The sequence below is a fragment of the Saccopteryx leptura genome, chromosome 4 (genome assembly GCF_036850995.1).
Source record: "Saccopteryx leptura isolate mSacLep1 chromosome 4, mSacLep1_pri_phased_curated, whole genome shotgun sequence".
Lineage (NCBI taxonomy): Eukaryota > Metazoa > Chordata > Mammalia > Chiroptera > Emballonuridae > Saccopteryx > Saccopteryx leptura.
Window position 1 is genome coordinate 136,699,404 of NC_089506.1, and position 19,897 is coordinate 136,719,300.

The 19,897-nt window shown below is 38.9% G+C and overlaps 1 protein-coding gene across 2 annotated transcripts in view; it reads left to right on the forward strand.

Annotated features, from left to right (window-relative positions):
* Positions 1–19,897, forward strand: part of ATG10 (autophagy related 10) — a 382,992-nt gene that overhangs the window by 18,425 nt on the left and 344,670 nt on the right. The window lies entirely within an intron of this gene.

A 19,897-nucleotide genomic window follows, 5' to 3' on the forward strand; every position in this document is an offset into this window, starting at 1 on the left:
TTTGTATTTTTTTAAAAATTAATTTTAATAGGGTGACATTGGTAAATCAGGGTACATATGTTCAGAGGAAACATCTCTAGGTTATTTTGACATTTGATTATGCTGCATTCCCATCACCAAAAGTCCAAATGCCTTCCCTCACCTAACTGGTTTTCTTTGTGCCCCTCCCCTCCCCAACCCCCTCCCTCTCCTCCCCACCCCGTAACCCCCACACTCTTGTCCATGTCTCTGAGTCTCATTTTTATGTCCCACCTATGTATGAAATCATATAGTTCTTAGTTTTTTCTGATTTACTTATTTCGCTCAGTATAATAATGTTTTCAAGGTCCATCCATGTTATTGTAAATGATCCAATGTCATAATTTCTTATGGCTGAGTAGTATTCCATAGTATATAAGTACCAAAGCTTTTTAATATACTCATCCACTGACGGACACTTGGGCTGTTTCCAGATCTTTGCTATTGTGAACAATGCTGCCATAAACATGGGGGTGCATTTCTTCTTTTCAAACAGTGCTATGGTGTTTTTGGGGTATATTCCTAAAAGTAGTATAGCTGGGTCAAAAGGCAGTTCGATTTTTAATTTTTTGAGGAATCTCCATACTGTTTTCCACAGAGGCTGCACCAGTCTGCATTCCCACCAGCAGTGCAGGAGGGTTCCCTTTTCTCCACATCCTCGCCAGCACTTATTCTGTGTTGTTTTGTTGATGAGCGCCATTCTGACTGGTGTGAGGTGATATCTCATTGTGGTTTTAATTTGCATTTCTCTAATGATTAGTGATGTTGAGCATTTTTTCATATGCCTATTGGCCATCTGTGTGTCCTCTTTGGAGAAGTGTCTATTCATTTCTTTTGCCCATTTTTGGATTGGATTGTTTGTCTTCCTGGTATTGAGTTTTATAAGTTCTTTATAAATTTTAGTTATTAACCCCTTATCAGACGTATTGTCAAATTATTTCTCCCATTGTATAGTTTGTCTTTTTATTCTGTTCTTATTGTCTTTATTTTTTATTTTTATTTTTATTTTTTATAAATAAATTTTTATTTTAATGGGGTGACATCAATACATCAGGGTACATATATTCAAAGAAAACATTTCCAGGTTATCTTGTCATTTAGTTCTGTTGCATACCCATCACCCAAAGAGTGATCGTTCTCCGTCACCCTCTATCCAGTTTTCTTTGTACCCCTCCCCCTCCCCCTCTCCCTCATTCCCTCCCCCCACCCCCCCACCCCCCCACCCCGTAACCACCACACTACTGTCCATGTCTCTTAGTCTCGCTTTTATGTCCCACCGATGTATGGAATTCTGCAGTTCTTGTTTTTTCTGATTCACTTATTTCACTCCGCATAATGTTATCAAGATTCCACCATTCTGCTGTAAGTGATCCGATGTCATCATTTCTTCTAGCTGAATATAGTATACCATGGTGTATATATGCCCCATCTTCTTTATCCAGTTTTGTATTTTTTTTTACAGTGATTAAAAGCCTTTAAGCAAACTCTTGGCCAATACAGCAAGAATCCATAACAGAGTAGTGTCCTTAACATGTTCACCAAGTCCAAGTTGGCCCCATCACCATGCCAAATCTCTGAAAAATGGAACCCAACCACAGTTCAGTCTGTTAGGAGCTGTCACAGGGAGCAGGAGTCCAGGAAAAGTCCACATCCAGGAAAAGTCTGCATGGCACTGGAATTGTTGTCACAATTCTATACTTTGCAGCTCATGTCCAAGTCCCAATGACTGCTGCTTCTAGCTGGTAATGATTCAGGTAGACTGGAAAAGCCATTTGCAGCATGCGTGGATATGGAGCTTCTGTTCTCCTCTGCCTGGAGAGATGAGAGCAGGTTGCTTTTCCCTGGAGCTCTGCGACTGTGGCATGGTAAAGAGAACCTTGGGATACACTAAGCTGGGTGGCAAAGGTAGATTCATAATAGAAGTTGGCAAAAGGGGGAAAGAGAGCTCTAAATTAGGAGTAGGTCCCAGCCTGAAATATGAGTGGGGCATTGAGGTAGGAGGGATAAAGGAAACACTATATATTAAGCAAAGCAGCAGAAAATAGGACTATCAACACCCACAACAGAGATCTTTGAGGGAAGAATAAAAAACCTGACTATTCAGGCAAAACATAGTTAAGTGGCCCTTGTGCAAATGAGATCAGTTTACCTGCTTCTTGGAAGAAATACCCTAGGCTCGTCCACAGTGTCGTAGATGGGGCCGACGGCCCTGAGCACCTTCAGCCTTCAGTGGCCAACCCCAGCTTTCTGGGCAAGGTTAGGTCATAGGTGGCTGGAGCAGGGCTGGAAGAGACTAAACCCTCCCTTAGAGGAGTGAGGGGGAAGCCTACCTTACAGTGTCCCTGTTTCCTCACAGCAGAAGCATGTAAGCCTGGCAGGCTTTAGCTCAATGACCTTCCTTTCCACTATTGAAGCAGGACCCAGATGGCATCCTATGAGACCCCTTTGGGGTGTTGGAGCCTTTAAGGGTGTATCCTAAAAGCTGGTAGTTCCCCTGATCTCTATTGGGCTTTTTCTGCCTCTAGGTATCTTAAAAGCCATGCTCAGAAGATCTCGCTGAGGGGTTTGAGGGTCCCCATCCGCCTATATAAATCTTTTCCATATATCTGGAGCTATTTGGAAAAAGACAAAACAGTGTTATTAGCTGGATCTAATAAAGAAAGTAGTAGTTTGCAGGCTAAAAAGATTTGGTGTCTTCTGTTCATCAGCATTCAAAAGAAATGTAATTTTTTTTTTTAAGTAAAAAGAGTGATATGGTAGACCCGTAGGAATTCCAGGATATGACTACCCCCTTAAAATTTTTTTTTTTAAATTGACCTTAAAATGTTTGCTGAGTACACTTTAATAATACCTTAACTTTAAAGATTGTAAGCATGACAAAATACAGTAAATGCTTTTGCTCCATATAATAGAACAATGCATACAGACAATGAGCTATAACATGCTTAGCAGCCTCTCCTGTTCTGACAGAGGTTACTATAGATCTGGAATATGTATCCACTCTAATGTGGACATACGACTGTTTGCCAAATGAAGGTATATGAGTAACATTCATATGCCAAAGTTGTCCTGGTAGGGGTCCTTGAAGGTTAACTCCAAATGAAGGGGCAGTATAGGACCCCTTGGACAGGATTTCCCAATCTGCCATGCTGCTTCCTGAGAAAGTTGAAACTGTTTACACCGGGCTGCAGCGTTCTGGTGATGAATAGTATGAGACTGACTTGCTCAGTCTGTCATGGTTGCTCCATATAATTTTCTTTTGGGTAGCTTGCTCAACAAGGGCATTCCTAGGCCCTGGCCGGTTGGCTCAGTGGTAGAGATTGGCCTGGTGTGCAGGATTCCAGGGTTCGATTCCCAGTCAGAGCACACAGTAGAAACGCCCATCTACTTCTCCACCCCTCCCATTCTCTTTCCTCTCTGTCTCTTTCTTCCCCTCCTGCAGCCAAGGCGCCGCCGGAGCAAAGCCACCCCGGGCACTAAGGATGGCCCCATGGCCTCTGCCTCAGTCGCTAGAATGGCTCTGGTTGCAACAGAGCAACACCCCAGATGGGCAGAGCATTCCCCCCTGGTAGGCATGCCAGGTGGATCCCAGTGAGACGCATGCGGGAGTCTGTCTGACTGCCTCCCCATTTCCATCTTCAGAAAAATACAAAAAATAAATAAATAAAAGAAAAAAATACATCAACCAAAAAAAAAAAAGAGAGAGAAAAAGAAAAGAAAGAAAAAAAAAGGGGGAGGCATTCCCTTGTGCTAAAGCTCCAGGGAGCATGGAGTGAGCTTGAGTATGTCCTATGAAACATGGAGCTCTATGTTGACATATAAGTCTTTGAAGAAGGAGGAACTGCTGAAATAGTTCATCAGCATTTGTCCCTAAGACAGCAGTCTTTATAGTGGAAACACCATAAGCAAATATTTGCTGTCTGTCTATTCCTTAAAGGGGGAATATGGCAAATGCTGAAAAGCCATGATCTTTGTGCCCCTCCCCTCCCCTAGCCCCCTCCCTCTCCTCACCCCACCCTGTAACCCCAGCACTGTTGTCCATGTCTCTGAGTCTCATCTTTATGTCCCACCTATGTATGGAATCATATGGTTCTTAGTTTTTTCTGATTTACTTCTTTCGTTCAGTATAATGTTATCAAGGCCCATCCATGTTGTTGTAAAAGATCCTATGTCATCATTTCTTATGGCTGAGTAGTATTCCATAGTATATATATACCAAAGTTTTTTAATCCACTCGTCCTCTGATGGACACTTGGGCTGTTTCCAGATCTTTGCTATTGTGAACAATGCTGCCATAAACATGGGGGTGCATTTTTTCTTTTCAAACAGTGCTATGGTGTTCTTGGGGTATATTCCTAACAGTGGTATAGCTGGGTCAAAGGCAGTTCGATTTTTATTTTCTTGAGGAATCTCCATACTGTTTTCCACAGTGGCTGCACCAGTCTGCATTCCCACCAGCAGTGCAGCAGGGTTCCCTTTTCTCCACATCCTCGCCAGCACTTACTCTGTGTTGTTTTATTGATGAGCGCCATTCTGACTGGTGTGAGGTGATCTCTCATAGTGGTTTTAATTTGCATTTCTCTAATCATTAGTGATGTTGAACATTTTTTCATATGCCTATTGGCCATCTGTGTGTCCTCTTTGGAGAAGTGTCTATTCATTTCTTTTGCCCATTTTTTGATTGGATTGTTTGTCTTCTTGGTATTAAGTTTTATAAGTTCTTTATAAAATTTAGTTATTAACCCCTTATCAGATGCAATGTCAAATATATTCTCCCATTGTGTAGTTTGTCTTTTTTTTCTGTTCTTATTGTTTTTAGCTGTGCAGAAGCTTTTTAGTTTGATAAAGTCCCATTTGTTTATCCTGTCTTTTATTTCACTTGCCTGTGGAGACAAATCAGCAAATATATTGCTGCGAGAGATGTCAGAGAGCTTACTGCCTATGTTTTCTTCTAAGATACTTATGGTTTCACGGCTCACATTTAAATCTTTTATCCATTTTGAATTTATTTTTGTGAGTGGTGTAAGTTGGTGGTCTAGTTTCATTTTTTTGCAGGTAGCTGTCCAATTTACCCAACACCATTTGTTGAAGAGGCTATCTTTACTCCATTGTATTTCCTTACCTCCTTTGTCAAATATCAGGTGTCCATAATGTTGTGGGTTTATTTCTGGGTTCTCTGTTCTGTTCCATTGATCTATGTGCCTGTTCTTATGCTAGTACCATGCTGTTTTGAGTACAATGGCCTTGTAGTATAACTTGATATCAGGAAGTGTGATACCTCCCACTTTATTCTTCCTTTTCAAGATTGCTGAGCTATTCGTGTTCTCTTTTGGTTCCATATAAATTTTTGGAACATGTGTTCTATATCTTTGAAGTAAGTCATTGGTATTTTAATCGGTATTGCATTGAATTTATAAATTTCTTTGGGTAATATAGACATTTTAATGATGTTTATTCTTCCTAACCATGAGCATGGTATATGCCTCCATTTATTCGTATCTTTGATTTCTTTTATCAATGTTTTATAATTTTCCTAGTACAAATCTTTAATCTCCTTGGTTAGATTTATTCCTAGGTACTTTATTTTTTTGGTTGCAATGGTAAAGGGGATTGATTCCTTGATTTCTCTTTCTGACAGTTCATTATTAGTGTATAAAAATGCCTCTGATTTCTTAATATTGATTTTATATTTTGCTACTTGCCAAATTTATTTATCAGGTCTAGTAGTTTTTTGACTGAGACTTTAGGGTTTTCTATATATAATATCATATCATCTGCAAATAATGATAGTTTTACTTCTTCTTTTCCAATTTGGATGCCTTTTATTTCTTTTTCTTGTCTGATTGCTGTGGCTAGGACTTCCAGAACTATGTTGAATAAGAGTGGTGAAAGGGGGCACCCCTGCCTTGTTTCTGATCTTAAGGGGATTGCTTTTAATTTTTGCCCATTGAGTATGATGTTGACTGTGGGTTTGTCATAGATGGCCTTTATCATGTTGAGGTATGTTCCCTGTATTCCCACTTTGCTGAGAGTTTTGATAATGAATGGGTGCTGGATTTTATCAAATGCTTTTTCTGCATCTATTGAAATTATCATGTGGTTTTTCTCTTTCGTTTTGTTTATGTGATGAATCACATTGATTGATTTGCGAATATTGTACCAGCCTTGCCTCCCAAGAATAACCCACTTGATCATGGTGTATGATTTTTTTCATATATTGCTGGATCCGGTTTGCTAATATTTTGTTGAGGATTTTTGCATCTAAGTTCATCAGGGATATTGGCCTATAATTTTCTTTTTTTGTGTTGTCTTTGCCTGGTTTTGGAATCAGAATTATGCTTGCCTCATAAAAGGAGTTTGGAAGTCTTCCTTCCTCTTGAATTTTTTCAAATAGCTTGGGAAGGATAGGAGTTAGTTCTTCTTTGAATATTTGGTAGAATTCACTTGTGAAGCCATCAGGCCCAGGGCTTTTCTTTTTTGGGAGTTTTTTGATAGCTGTTTCAATCTCATTTTTTGTAATTGGTCTGTTTAGGTTTTCTGATTCTTCCAGATTGATTTTTGGAAGATTATATGATTCAAGGAATTTGTCCATTTCATCTAGATTGTCTAGTTTTTTGGCGTACAGTTCTTCATAGTATTTTCTTACAATATTTTGTATTTCTGTTGTGTCAATTGTTATTTCTCCACTCTCGTTTCTAATTTTATTTATTTGAGTCCTCTCTCTTTTTTTCTTGGTGAGTCTGGTTAAAGGTTCATCGATCTTGTTTACCTTTTCATAGAACCACCTCCTGGTTTCATTGATCCTCTGTATTGTTTCTTTAGCCTCTATGTCATTTATTTCTGCTCTGACTTTATTATTTTCTTCCTTCTACTAGCTCTGGGCTTTACTTGCTGTTCTTTTTCTAGTTGTTTTAGATCCAGGGTTAAGTTGTTTATTTGTGCTTTTTCTAGCTTCTAGAGGTATGCCTGTAGTGCTACAAACTTCCTTCTCAGGACTGCTTTTGCTGTGTCCCATAAATTTTGAGTTTATGTATGCTCATTATCATTTGTTTCTAGGAATTTTTAAATTTCTTCTTTGATCTCAATGTTAACCCATTTGTTATTTAATAACATGCTATTTAGTTTCCAAGTATTTGAGTATTTTTCAGTTTTTCTGTTCTGGTTGATTTCTGGTTTCATGCCATTGTGATCAGAGAAAGTGCTCGATATGATTTCAATCTTCTTAAATTAATTGAGACTGTTTTTGTGCCATAATATGTGGTCTATCTTAGAGAATGTACCATGAGCACTTGAAAAGAATGTATATTTTGCTACTTTAGGTTAAAAGGTTCTGAAGAGATCTATTAAATCGAGTTGATCTAGTATGTCCTTTGAGTCTGCTGTTTCTTTGTGAATTTTCTTTCTTGAGTATCTATGTAGTGATGTTAGTGAGGTATTGAAATCTCCTACTATTATCGTATTGCCGTTGACCTTGTCCTTTTAATCCGTCAAAATCTGGTTTATATATTTTGGTGCTCCTACATTACGTGCATAGATATTTATAACGGTTATATCTTTCTGTTGGATTGCTCCCTTTATCATTATGTAGTGACCTTTTTTATCTCTTACTATAGCCCTTGTTTTAAAGTCCATTTTGTCTGATAAAAGTATTGCTACCCCAGCTTTTATTTTCATATCCATTTGCGTGAAATTTTTTTTTCCATCCTTTTATCTTCAGTCTATGTGTATCTTTTGTTTTAAGGTGTGCCTCTTATAGACAGTATATATATGGGTCCTGTTTTCTTATCCACGCAGCTACCCTATGTCTTTTGATCGGAGCATTTAATCCATTTACATTTAAGGTTAGTATCTATATGTAGTTTATTGCCATTTTATTCTTTAAAACTGTATTCCTCTTTTGCTATATTCTTTTTCTCCTTTGATCTGTTTACAACAGGCCCCTTAGCATTTCTTGCAGCATTGGTTTGGTTTTAGTGAATTCCTTGAGTTTTTTTTTTTGTCTGGAAAGCTTTTTATTTCTCCTTCAATTTTAAACGATAGCCTTGCTGAATAAAGTAGTCTTGGTTGTAGGCTCTTGTTCTGCAGTACTTTGAATATTTCTTGCCATTCCCTTCTGGCGTTAAGTGTTTCTGTTGAGAAGTCAGAAGTCATCTTTATGGGGGCTCCTTTGTAGGTGATAGTGTTTTTTTCTCTAGCAGCTTTTAATATTTTCTCTTTATCACTTAGCTTTGTTATTTTAATTATGATGTGTCTTGGTATGAATTTCTTTGGGTTTCTCTTTAATGGAGTTCTCTGTGCTTCATGAACTTGTGAAATGTTTTCCTGCCTTAATTGAGGGAAGTTTTCAGCTATGATATGTTTGAACAAAGTCTCTATCCATTGTTCTTTCTCTTCTTCTTCTTCAGGAACCTCTATGATGTGGATGTTATTTCTCTTCATGTTGTCACAGAGCTCTCTTAGAGTTTCCTCAGACTTTTTGAGTTTCTTTTCTTTTTTCTGCTCTATTTTCGTGCCTTCATTTATCTTTTCCTCCCACTCGCTGATTTGATTCTCAGCCTCATCCATCTTGCTTTTAATTCCTTCCATTGTGTTCTTCATTTCTAATATTGTATTTGTCATTTCTGACTGATTATTTTTTATTATTTCAATGTCCTTTTTTATATTTGCTATCTCTTTATTTAGGTTTCGTAATGACCATCTATTGTTGTTCTAATATCTTTGAGCATTCTAATAATCGTTATTTTACACTCTGCATCCAGTAATTTGGTTAAATCTGACTCATTCAGGTCCTTTTCTGGGGATTTCTCTTGACTCATTTGTGTTGCATTTTTCTGCCTTCACATTTTGTCTGTGTAAAAGAAGGTTTTGGCCACTGGAGTCCACTGGGTGTGGCCTTTGTGTTCTCTAGGTGTGGTCTGTCTGCAGGCCCGCCACCCCCTCTGCTGTTGCTGCCTAGGGCATTTGGTTATGGGTGTTGCCAGTGCCTGCCCACTGGGGCTTTTGCTGTGGTTTTTGTCTCTCCTTCATGAGAGTGGCTATGATCACATGCTTGGGTGTACAAGCCTCGGCGGCCTTGGCCTTCGCCCTGCCCCCACGGGTGGCATTATGCTCAGGTCTGAGGGCAGGGGTGAGCACCTTTGCTCAGCTGCGGGTCTCCGCCTGATTCCGGGCTTTCACCCCGCTCCTGCATGAGGAGCCTGTTCATGGGACAGCTGCAAGCCTTGGTTCCATAGGCCAGGGAGACTGCATGTCCACGCTCAGTAGCGGGATTCCACCTGTTCTGGGCTTTTGGCTCCACCCCCGTGGGAGGAGCTGGCTCCCAGTTCAGGCCACAAGCCTCCGTTCCACGGGTGGGACAAGGCTGTTCTCCTGTACCTTGTTCAAGGGTGGGTCTCTGCCCCTTCCAGGGCTCTTGCCCTTCCTCTGCAGGCTGGATTGCAGGTGGCCTGCAGCTGGTCTTGACCACTTTCGCTCATCCCCTCCTCCCCAGCTGGTAAAGACTGAGCTCACACCTGGGCCTCAGTGGTGGCCAGCTGGCTTCCGCCCTTGCTGACAGAACCTCGCTTCCGCGTCCTGCCGCCACCCACTCTCTGGCAAGCCCTTAGCTGTGTAGGTGGGGACGCTGTAGCTCAGACCCTAAGACTCACTACTGTAGTCCTGAAAGCTCTTTCCTTCTAAGCGACCTCTCTGAGTGCTGCGGGAGAGCTTGTTTTGCTGGTGTCCTGCTTCCCTTTGTTGGTATTGCTGTTTCCAGGGGAAATATTCACTTCAGATTTGGGGAGTGAGTTGTCCCAGGGGTTAGGTTGGCTGTCTCTCAAAATGTTTCTCCCTGTGCCTCCTAGATACACTCTCTTCCTGCTACTCCAGTTCTCTCCTCTCTCCTTGTCCCCCGGAACCCCGGGTGAGTAGTTGTGAGAGAGGTTTTCTGCGCAGTCCCTTTAAGAAGAATCCTGGGTCTGAGAAATCAGTCTCTTTCTCACAAACAGTATCCTGTCTTGTGTCCAGCTAAATACTGTCCATATGCCTCTTCTAGGCTCTGGGGCTGCAGGCTGGGGCTTTGTTCCTGGTGCTCAGGACCCTCCCTTCTCTGCTAAACTCGCTTACCGCCATACAAGTCTCTCCCAGCTGCTGTTCACTCAGGGGAGCTGGGTAGCCCTCTCCACGTTTCCGCTTTTCCTACCAGTCTCAGTGTGCCTTCTTCAGTGTTCCTTGTTTGAAGAGTCCTCTTAGTTTTGTCCAAAGTTGGTTTTTCCAGATGATGGTTCTTAAAATTAGTTTATAATCCACTTTTGTTCTGGGAGGTGGAAGTTGGTACATCCGCCTACTCCATCACCATCTTGTCTCATCTCCTAGTTCATTCTCTTTTTTTTGTATTTTTTTAAAATTTTTTTGAAGTTAGAAGTTTGGAGGCAGTCAGACAGACTCCCACATGCACCTGACTGGGATCCACCTGGCATGTCCACCAGGGAACGATGCTCTGCCCATCTGGGCCGTTGCTGCGTTGTTGGCCAGAGCTATTCTAGTGCCTGAGGTGGAAGCCATGGAGCCGTCCTCAGCACTGGGGCCAACTTTGCTCCAATGGAACCTTGGCTGTGGGAGTGGAAGATAGAGATAGAGAGGAAGGAGAGGGATAAGGGTGGAAAAGCAGATGGTTGCATCTCCTGTGTGCCCTGACTGGGGTGTTGAACCCGGGACTTACTGTTCATTCTTGATGAAATTGAATTCAGAATGCATTGCTCAGATAGATTTTTGGTTTAAATTCAAGTTGTGGTTTAAATGAAAGAACTTAAGCTACTTGTGCAGCAATCTGAATCCAAAGTCCTAAATTTATAAGATTCCCCCCACCAATTTTCAGTTGCATTGTCCATATTAAATAGTATTTTGTTTTTCTAATGGAGACTTTTTATAAAGTCTTTCCAAGGCATTAAACCTTAGATATAACAATTGTCTCTGTTTCTAAATTACATTTCATTGATTTCGTTAGTGTAGCTTTTCATTAAAGTATTCTTATAATACCAGAATGTGGTTTGTGAACATGCCCTCTGAGGGGAGTAGAGGTTGCTTCATGTTAAGAATGCTGTACATGTTGTCATTTTATAGAAGGAATGGACATTGTGTTGATTGATATGGCAAAGTCAGTTGAATGGAGGTTGGTTAAAATGTTTCTACTATAATCAATTTTATTGCTCATCTCAATTTAAAACAATGTGATTTCTTATAAGACAAAGACTATATGTATTTTTCATTATTTTATATCTAACCTTTATCTATACACAGTGCTTACACTTAGTAGATATTATATTTTTTGGATGAGTGAACAAATTCTTTTTTTTATATAAATTTTTATTAATTTTAATGGGGTGACATCAATAAATCAGGGTACATATGTTCAAAGAAAACATGTCCAGGTTATCTTGTCATTCAATTATGTTGCATACCCATCACCCAAAGTCCCAAAGTCAAATTGTCCTCCGTCACCTTCTATCTAGTTTTCTTTGTGCCCCTCCCCCTTTCCCTTCTCCTCTCCCTTCCTCTCCTCCCCGCACCCCTCCATAACCACCACACTCTTGCCCATGTATCTTAGTCTCGTTTTTATGTCCCATATATGTATGGAATCATGCAGTTCTTGGTTTTTTCTGATTTACTTATTTCACTCCATATAATGTTATCCAGATCCAACCATTTTGTTGTAAATGATCCGATGTCATCATTTCTTTTGGCTGAGTAGTGTTCCATAGTGTATATGTGCCACATCTTCTTTATTCAGTCATCTATTGGAGGGCTTTTTGGTTGTTCCCATGTCTTGGCTACTGTGAACAATATTGCAATGAACATGTGGCTGCATGTGTCTTTACATACCAATGTTTTTGAATTTTGGGGGTATATACCCAGTAGAGGGATTGCTGGGTCATGAGGTAGTTCTGTTTTCAGTTTTTTGAGGAACCACCATACTTTCTTCCATAATGGTTGTACTACTTTACATTCCAACCAACAGTGAATGAGGGTTCCTTTTTCTCCACAGCCTCTCCAACATTTGCTATTACCTGTCTTGTTGATAAAAGCTAATCTAACAGATGTGAGGTAGTATCTCATTGTAGTTTTGATTTGAATTTCTCTAATTACTAATGAAGCATCTTTTCATTTATCTGTTGGCCATTTGTATTTCTTCCTGGGAGAAGTGTCTGTTCATGTTTTCTTCCCATTTTTTTTATTGGGTTGTTTGTTTGTTGTTGAGTTTTAGAGTTCTTTGTATATTTTGGATATTAGGCCCTTATCTGAGCTGTTGTTTGAAAATATCTCCCATTTAGTTGGCTGTCTGTTTATTTTGTTGTCAGTTTCTCTTGCTGAGCAAAAGTTTTTTAGTCTGATGTAGTCCCATTCATTATCTTTGCCTTCACATCTCTTGCCTTTGGAGTCAAAATCATAAAATGCTCTTTATGATTTAAAACCATATGATAAAACCAAGGTCCATGAGTTTAGTACCTATGTGTTCTTCTATGTACTTTATTGTTTCAGGTCTTATATTTAGGTCTTTGATCCATTTTGAATTAATTTTAGTAAAAGGGGACAAACTGTAGTCGAGTTTCATTCTTTTGCATGTGGCTCTCCAGTTTTCCCAGCACCATTTGTAGAAGAGGCTTTCTTTTCTCCATTGTGTGTTATTGGCCCCTTTATCGAAAATTATTTGACCATATATATGTGATTTTATTTTTGGACTTTCTATTCTGTTCCATTGGTCTGAGTGTCTATTTTTCTGCCAATTTCATGCTGTTTTGATTGTTGTGGCTCTATAATATAGTTTGAAGTCAGGTATTGTAATGCCCCCAGCTTTGTTCTTTTTCTTTAGGATTGCTTTGGCTATTTGGGGTTTTTTATAGTTCCATATAAATCTGATGATTTTTTTGTTCCATTTCTTTAAAAAATGTCATTGGAATTTTGATGGGAATTGCATTGAATTTGTATATTGCTTTGGGTAGTATGGCCATTTTGATTATATTTATTCTTCCTATCCAAAAACAAGGAATATTTTTCCATCTCGTATCATTTTCGATTTTCCTTAACAATTCGATTTGCCTGTAACAATTTCGATTTGCCTTTGTAGTTTTTGTTATATAGGTCCTTTACATTCTCTGTTATGTTTATTCCTAGGTATTTTATTTTGTTGTTGTTGCAATTGTGAAGAGGATTATTTTTTTGAGTTTGGTTTTTAATGTTTCATTGTTGACATATAGAAAGGCTATGGACTTTTGTATATTAATTTTGTATCCTGCAACCTTACTGTATTGGTTTATTGTTTCTAGTAATCTTTTATGAAGTCTTTGGGGTTTTTGTTGTATAGGATTATATCATCTGCTAAAAGTGATACCTTTACTTCTTCTTTTCCGAAATGGATGCCTTTTATTTCTTTATCATGTCTGATTACTCTGGCTAGAACTTCTAACACCACGTTAAATAAAAGTGGAGAGAGTGGACAACCCTTTCTTGTTCCTGATTTAAGGGTGAAGACCTCAGTTTTATGCCATTTAATATGATGTTAGCTGATAGTTTATCATATATGGCCTTTATCATGTTGAGATATTTTCCTTCTATATCCATTTTGTTGAGTGTCTTAAACATAAAGTTGTGTTGTATTTTATGGAATGCCTTTTCTGCATCTATTGATAAGATCATGTGGTTTTTGTTCTTTGTTTTGTTGATATGGCGTATTACGTTAACCGTTTTACGTTGTTGAACCATCCTTAAGATTCTTGGATGAATCCCAATTGATCATAATATATTATTTTTTTAATATATTGTTGTATTTGATTTGCTAGTATTTTGTTTAGTATTTTAGCATCTGTATTCATTAGAGATATTGGTCTGTTGTTTCCTTTTTTTTGTGCCTTCCCTGCCAGGTTTTGGTATGAGGATTATGTTAGCCTCATAAATTGTGGTTGGAAGTATTGCTTCTTCTTCCATTTTTTGGAAGACTTTGAGTAGAATAGGAACCAAGTCTTCTTTGAATGTTTGATAGAATTCACTAGTATAACCGTCTGGGCCTGGACTTTTATTTTGGGGAAGTTTTTAATAGTTTTTTCTATTTCCTCCCTGCTAATTGGTCTTTTTAGGCTTTGTGCTTCTTCATGACTCAGTCTAGGAAAGTGTATTGTTCTAGGAATTTATCCATTTCTTCTAGATTGTTGAATTTGGTGGCATATAGTTTTTCGTAGTATTCTACAATGATTCTTTGTATATCTATGATGTCTGTGGTGATTTCTCCTCTTTCATTTTGGATTTTGTTTATATGAGTCCTTTCTCTGTTTTCCTTGGTGAGTCTTGCCAAGGTTTTGTCAATTTTGTTGATCTTTTCAAAGAAGCAGCTCCTTGTTTTATTAATTTTTTCTATAGTTTTTCTCTTCTCTATTTCATTTATTTCTGCTCTGATTTTTATTATTTCCTTTCTTCGGCTGGTTTTGGGTTGTCTTTGTTCTTCTTTTTCCAGTTCCTTAAGTAGTGAAGTTAAGTGGTTTACTTGGGCTCTCTCCTGTTTGTTCATATAGGCCTGAAGTGATATGTACTTCCCTTTTAATACTGCTTTTGCTGCATCCCAGAGATTCTGATATGTTGTATTGTCATTTTTATTTGTCTGTATATATCTTTTGATCTCTGCGCTTATTTCTTCTTTGACTCATTCATTTTTTAAAAGTATGTTGTTTAGTTTCCACAGTTTTGTGGGCTTTTTTCACTCTTTTTTGAAGTTGAATTCTAGTTTTAAGGCTTCATCATCAGAAAATGTGCTTGGTACAATTTTGATTTTTCTGAATTTGCTGATGTTATTTTTGTGACTTAACATATGGTCCATTTTTGAGAATGTTCCATGTACACTAGCGAAAAATGTATACTCTGTCAGTTTGGGATGAAATGTCCTGTAGATGTCTATTATATCCAGGTGCTCTAGTGTTTTGTTTAAGGCCAATATATCTTTACTGATTTTCTGTTTGGATGAACGATCTAGAGCTGTCAGTGGTGTATTGAGGTCTCCAAGTATGATTGTATTTTTGTCAGTTTTTGTTTTTAGGTCAATAAGTAGCTGTCATATATTTTGGTGCTCTTTGGTTTGATGCATATATATTAAGAATGTTATGTCTTCTTGATTCAGAGTCCCCTTAATCATTATGAAATATCCATTTTTGTCTCTGAGTACTTTTGTTGTCTTGAGGTCAGCATTATTAGATATGAGTATTTCTACATCTCCTTTTTTTTGGATGTTATTTGCTTGTGGTATTGCTTTCTAGCCTTCACTTTGAATTTCTTTTTTCCTTGTTGTTTAGATGTGTTTCTTGTAGGCAGCATACAGTTGGATTTTCTATTTTAATCCATTCTGCTACTCTGTGTCTTTTTATTGGTGAGTTTAATCTATTTACATTTAGTGTAATTATTGACACTTGTGGGTTCCCTATATTCATTTTATAAATTGCTTTCTGTTAGTTTTGTACCTTGTTTGATTCTTATCTTTTGTTTTTCTATCATCTGTTTTTCTTTGGTTGTATTCCATATTTCTTTCCTCTGTTGCTACCGTTCTTAAGTCATGTGATTGTGTAGTGGTTTTTTCAAGCTTGGTTACCATTAAGTAATGAAAGGGTTACCTACCATGTTCATTGTAGTACCCTATCTTATGAGTGCTTCTGCACTCCATTGTCCTTTGCTACTGTAAATCTCCGTCCTCTCCCCTATTTTTTTTTTGTTTTTGTTGTCACAGTTTAAATTTTGTTTTATTGTGTTCTTGGTGGAGCTTTTACTTGTGGTTTTGTTTCGTTTTGTTTTTTGTATCTGGTTGGAAAACCCCCTTTAGTAATTCCTGGAGTGGGGGTTTTCTGATGATAAATTTCGTCATCTTTTTTTATTATATATCTGTGAATATTTTTATTTCTCCTTTGTATTTGTAGTATAGCTTTGATGGATATAGTATTCGTGGCTCAAAGTTCCTCTCTTTCAGGACTTTAAATATTGGGGTCCACTCTCTTCTAGCTTATAGAGTTTCTGCTGAGAAATCTGATGATAATCTAATGGGCCTTCCTTTATATGTTGTATTCTTCTTTTCCCTGGCTGCCTTGAGAATTTTTTCTTTGTCGATGTTTTGTGGCAATTTCATTATGATTTGCCTTGTAGTAGGTTTGTTTGGTTAAGAAAACTTTGTGTTTTGTTTGCTTCTTGAATTTGAGGCTTTAGTTCTTTCCACAGGCTTGAGAAGTTCTCATCTATTATTTGTTTGAATATGTTCTCCATTCCATTTTCTCTCTCTTCTCCCTCTGCTATACCTATTATTCTTATGTTAGTCTTTTTGATGGGGTCAGACTGTTCCTGTAGGGCTTTCTCATTATTTTTAATTTTTGAGTCTCTGTCTTCTTCTGTCTGTTGTGCCTCACGTTGCTTGTCTTCTATTGCACTAATCCTACCTTCTATCTGGCCTGTTCTATTAGCTAAGCTTGTTACCTTGTTTTTCAGTTCATGAATTGAGTTTTTCATCTCTGTTTGATTTGTTTTTATAGTTTCAGTTTCCTTGGTAATATATTCTTTGTGTTCGTTGAGTTGTTTTCTGAGCTCCCTAAATTGCCTTTCTGTGTTTTCTTGTATATCTCTGAGTATTTTTAGGATTTCTATTTTAAATTCTCTGTCATTTAGCTCCAAAGTTTCCACTATATTACATTTTTTCTCCATAGGTTTTTCCTCATCTATGTGTGCTACATCTCTGTCTTTTGTATGCATGATATTTGATTTTTTTTATAATGCCATCTGAGGGTGGTTTTGTTGATAGCACTAATGAGAATTCTTAAAGAATAAAAAATAAAAAAAATAAAAAAATGGAAAAAAAATTTGTTTCCCTCTTTTTTTCTTCTCCTCTCCCCTCCTCCTTGAAAAAAATTTTTGATGAACTGTGAATTATATTGTGGTAATTGGAACAAAAACTATGTATAATGGAGGGCCTGATTTGGAAGAAGTGATAAAGATGCAAAAAAGGAGACAGGAATCCACAAAATGCAAAAAAGGAAAAAATTTTGGTCAAGAATAAAATTATTTGCTTGTAAGTGATGGTCAACTAAGAGATATAATGAGAGGGATAATAGGTTAACAGGAAAAAGTAAAAAAAATTACTATTTTATTAAGTGTAGTAAAAACATTGTAGAATGGAGAGCCAGGATTGGGAGGAATGCTAATGAGTTAAAAAGCGAAGTCAAAAGCACCGAAAATGCCAGAAGGAAAAAAATTTGAGTCCCAAATAAAATAATTTGTTCATGGTTGAGGATTGAATGAGAGGAAAAGTGAAGGAGAAAAGAAGAAACTAATAGAAAGGGAGAAAAAAGAAAAAGTGGAAACAGAAAAGAAGAAAAAAGATAAAAGAACAAAAAGAGAGAGAGAGTTAATGGTTTTGGAGTGCAACCCTCATAGAGAAAAAGGAAGAAGAAACGAAAGAAAATGGGAGATGTAACACTTATGGGTAGTGTAGTTCAAGAAGGGGTAAGAATAAGACGGGCAGAGAATATACGGACCAAGGTGGAGGAGAGAAAAAAAAATAAAGAAAAGAAGATGAGAGAAACAAAAAAAAAATGCAAAAAGTTATAAAGTCTGTGGATTTTTCTTGATTTTGAGAGGTTATCTTCTTGCTTTTTCTTTTTTCTCCCTCTTCGTCGTTGGTTACTCTGTACCCCAGGCTCTGCCCCTGTGGCACGCTTAGGTAGAGGTTTGCAGTTGATAAGTCTCTATGGCGATATCATATATTAGGCTTCAGTCTCGTTGGTAGTCGGGGCTTGTTAGCATTTGCAGGTTCAGACAGTGAGAGAGTCCATTTTCCCGGAGCCTCTCTCCTAGTCTCTCCTTCCTGAATTAGCAGCCTGGGATCCAGCTATGAGGTTGCTGCTGCCTCTGCCTGGAGAGTAAGAGGCTCAAGGAGCTGGCAAATCCCCACTCTATTCCCACTCGGCACAGTGCTCTGGGTAAGGCTCTCTCAGTCAGAGCCGCCAGTGTAATCAGGCGGGGCTGGGTGCCAATTGCTCTCAAGGTGCCTTTCTTTTTTTTTTTGCATTTTTCTGAAGTTAGAAACAGGGAGGCAGTCAGACAGACTCCTGCATGTGCCTGACCGGGATTCACCTGGCATGCCCACCAGGGGGCGATGCTCTGCCCATCTGGGGCATTGCTCTGCTGCAACCAGAGCCATTCTAGCGCCTAAGGTAGCGGCCATAAAGCCATCCTGAGCGCCCATCAAGGTGCCTTTCCATGAGCCTCCAGGCATGTCCAGTATGCCTCAGCACTGTGTGGGACCACTCTCCCCAGGCTTTTTGCACTTTGTATCCTGTTTTGGCTGGTAAGAAGATGCCCTAGTCGCTGCCTGAAGAACAGGAGGTCTTAAAAGCTGCTAAGTCCCTCTTTTTAATGTACAGCCCTGAGAATGAAAGCTCAGCCAATCAGAAGTTGCCCCTACCCCTACGTGCATAGCAAGAGGCACTCAAACATATCACGCCTCTTGTCTTAGATCGCTGAACAGAGAGAGATTTTCTCAGAGCCACGTAGGTCAGTTGGGAGGTGAGCAGACTGTGGGTTAAGCTAATTTCAGCGATTGGATCTGTAGATCTGCTCCCGAGACAGAGTGCAATCTGCTTGCGTGCCCCTCCCCCTAACACTTTCATATTTTTCCTTCCCGTTGCTGTTAGCTTCAGTGGCTGGGTGAGTCGCCCCGCCCGCCCAGAGAAGTTTGGGCGTGGGGAAGTTCACTTTCGTGCACTCCCCGTGTACTGCTGTTCAGGGTGCAGGGACCACACCGAGACTCTGGTCACAGCCCACACAAAGGCCTCTGACTCTGCCCCTCTGTCTGGGAACACGGGCACCCACTCCCGGGGCACTAGGAGGAACCTCTCCCACACTATTCGTGCTCGCCCAACCAGGATATCAGGGCTAATGGTGGCTTCTACTAGCCCGTCTTTTCCAGGTCCGGCGCCGGCGTTAGCTTCCGTTGGCTGAGTCGTGGCAGGCACACTGTTTCCCCGGCTTGGACGTCTGTGCTGCAGCCTGGCTTCCTCCACACCCTCAGCCTTCACTCTATCTCAGTTCCAAGTGAAAGCAGCCCTTGCTTAGGTTAGTGAGGAAGGCGGAGTGTTCCTTTCTCCATCTTATTTCCTACAGGGTTGATTATATATTTAGTCAATTTTTCTCTCGATCATACCTTCGTTTTCAGTGTATAGGACTTTCAGATGCTCCAAGGATAGATTTTTCTGTCTCTGGTTGAAGAACTTGTTGAAATTTTGGGGAGAATTATCAGTAGCACTCCTCATGGCACCATTTCTCTTACATCACTCGAACAAATTCTTATATACGTCAAACAAAATATGAATAATCAGAAAGAACACTGGACTGAGATTCAGTTAGTATTGACAGATCATTGGCCCAGAGTCAAACTGGGGTTTCAGTCCTTTCTCATTTATATTCTTGAGCTGATTACACTGTCTTTTTCATTTGATGAATGGAGATAACAACAACTTTTGGACTGTGTGAGGATTAAATGGTATATGCAGTGTTTAGGATCGTGCTTCAAGTAACCAGTCAACAAGTACTAATTGTTCTGCTGATGCCTGTCACTAATGAGAATGAGGGAATTCAGTTGGTCTGTCTTTTCTTATCAAGAGACTTGAATTTACATAATTTTTGAGTTTTCCTCTAGCTCTAAAATTCTCTTTCTATAAACAATGTTTTATGTTTTGTACTTCATTATATAACAGATACATGGGTATACCTTGATTTGTCACATTTGTAGACATAATGAAGTAGGTAACTAATGTGATAATCATAACCTTACACCTTAAAAAACAAATATTTTTAGACTTTACAACACGATTTGTTAGTGGGTTGA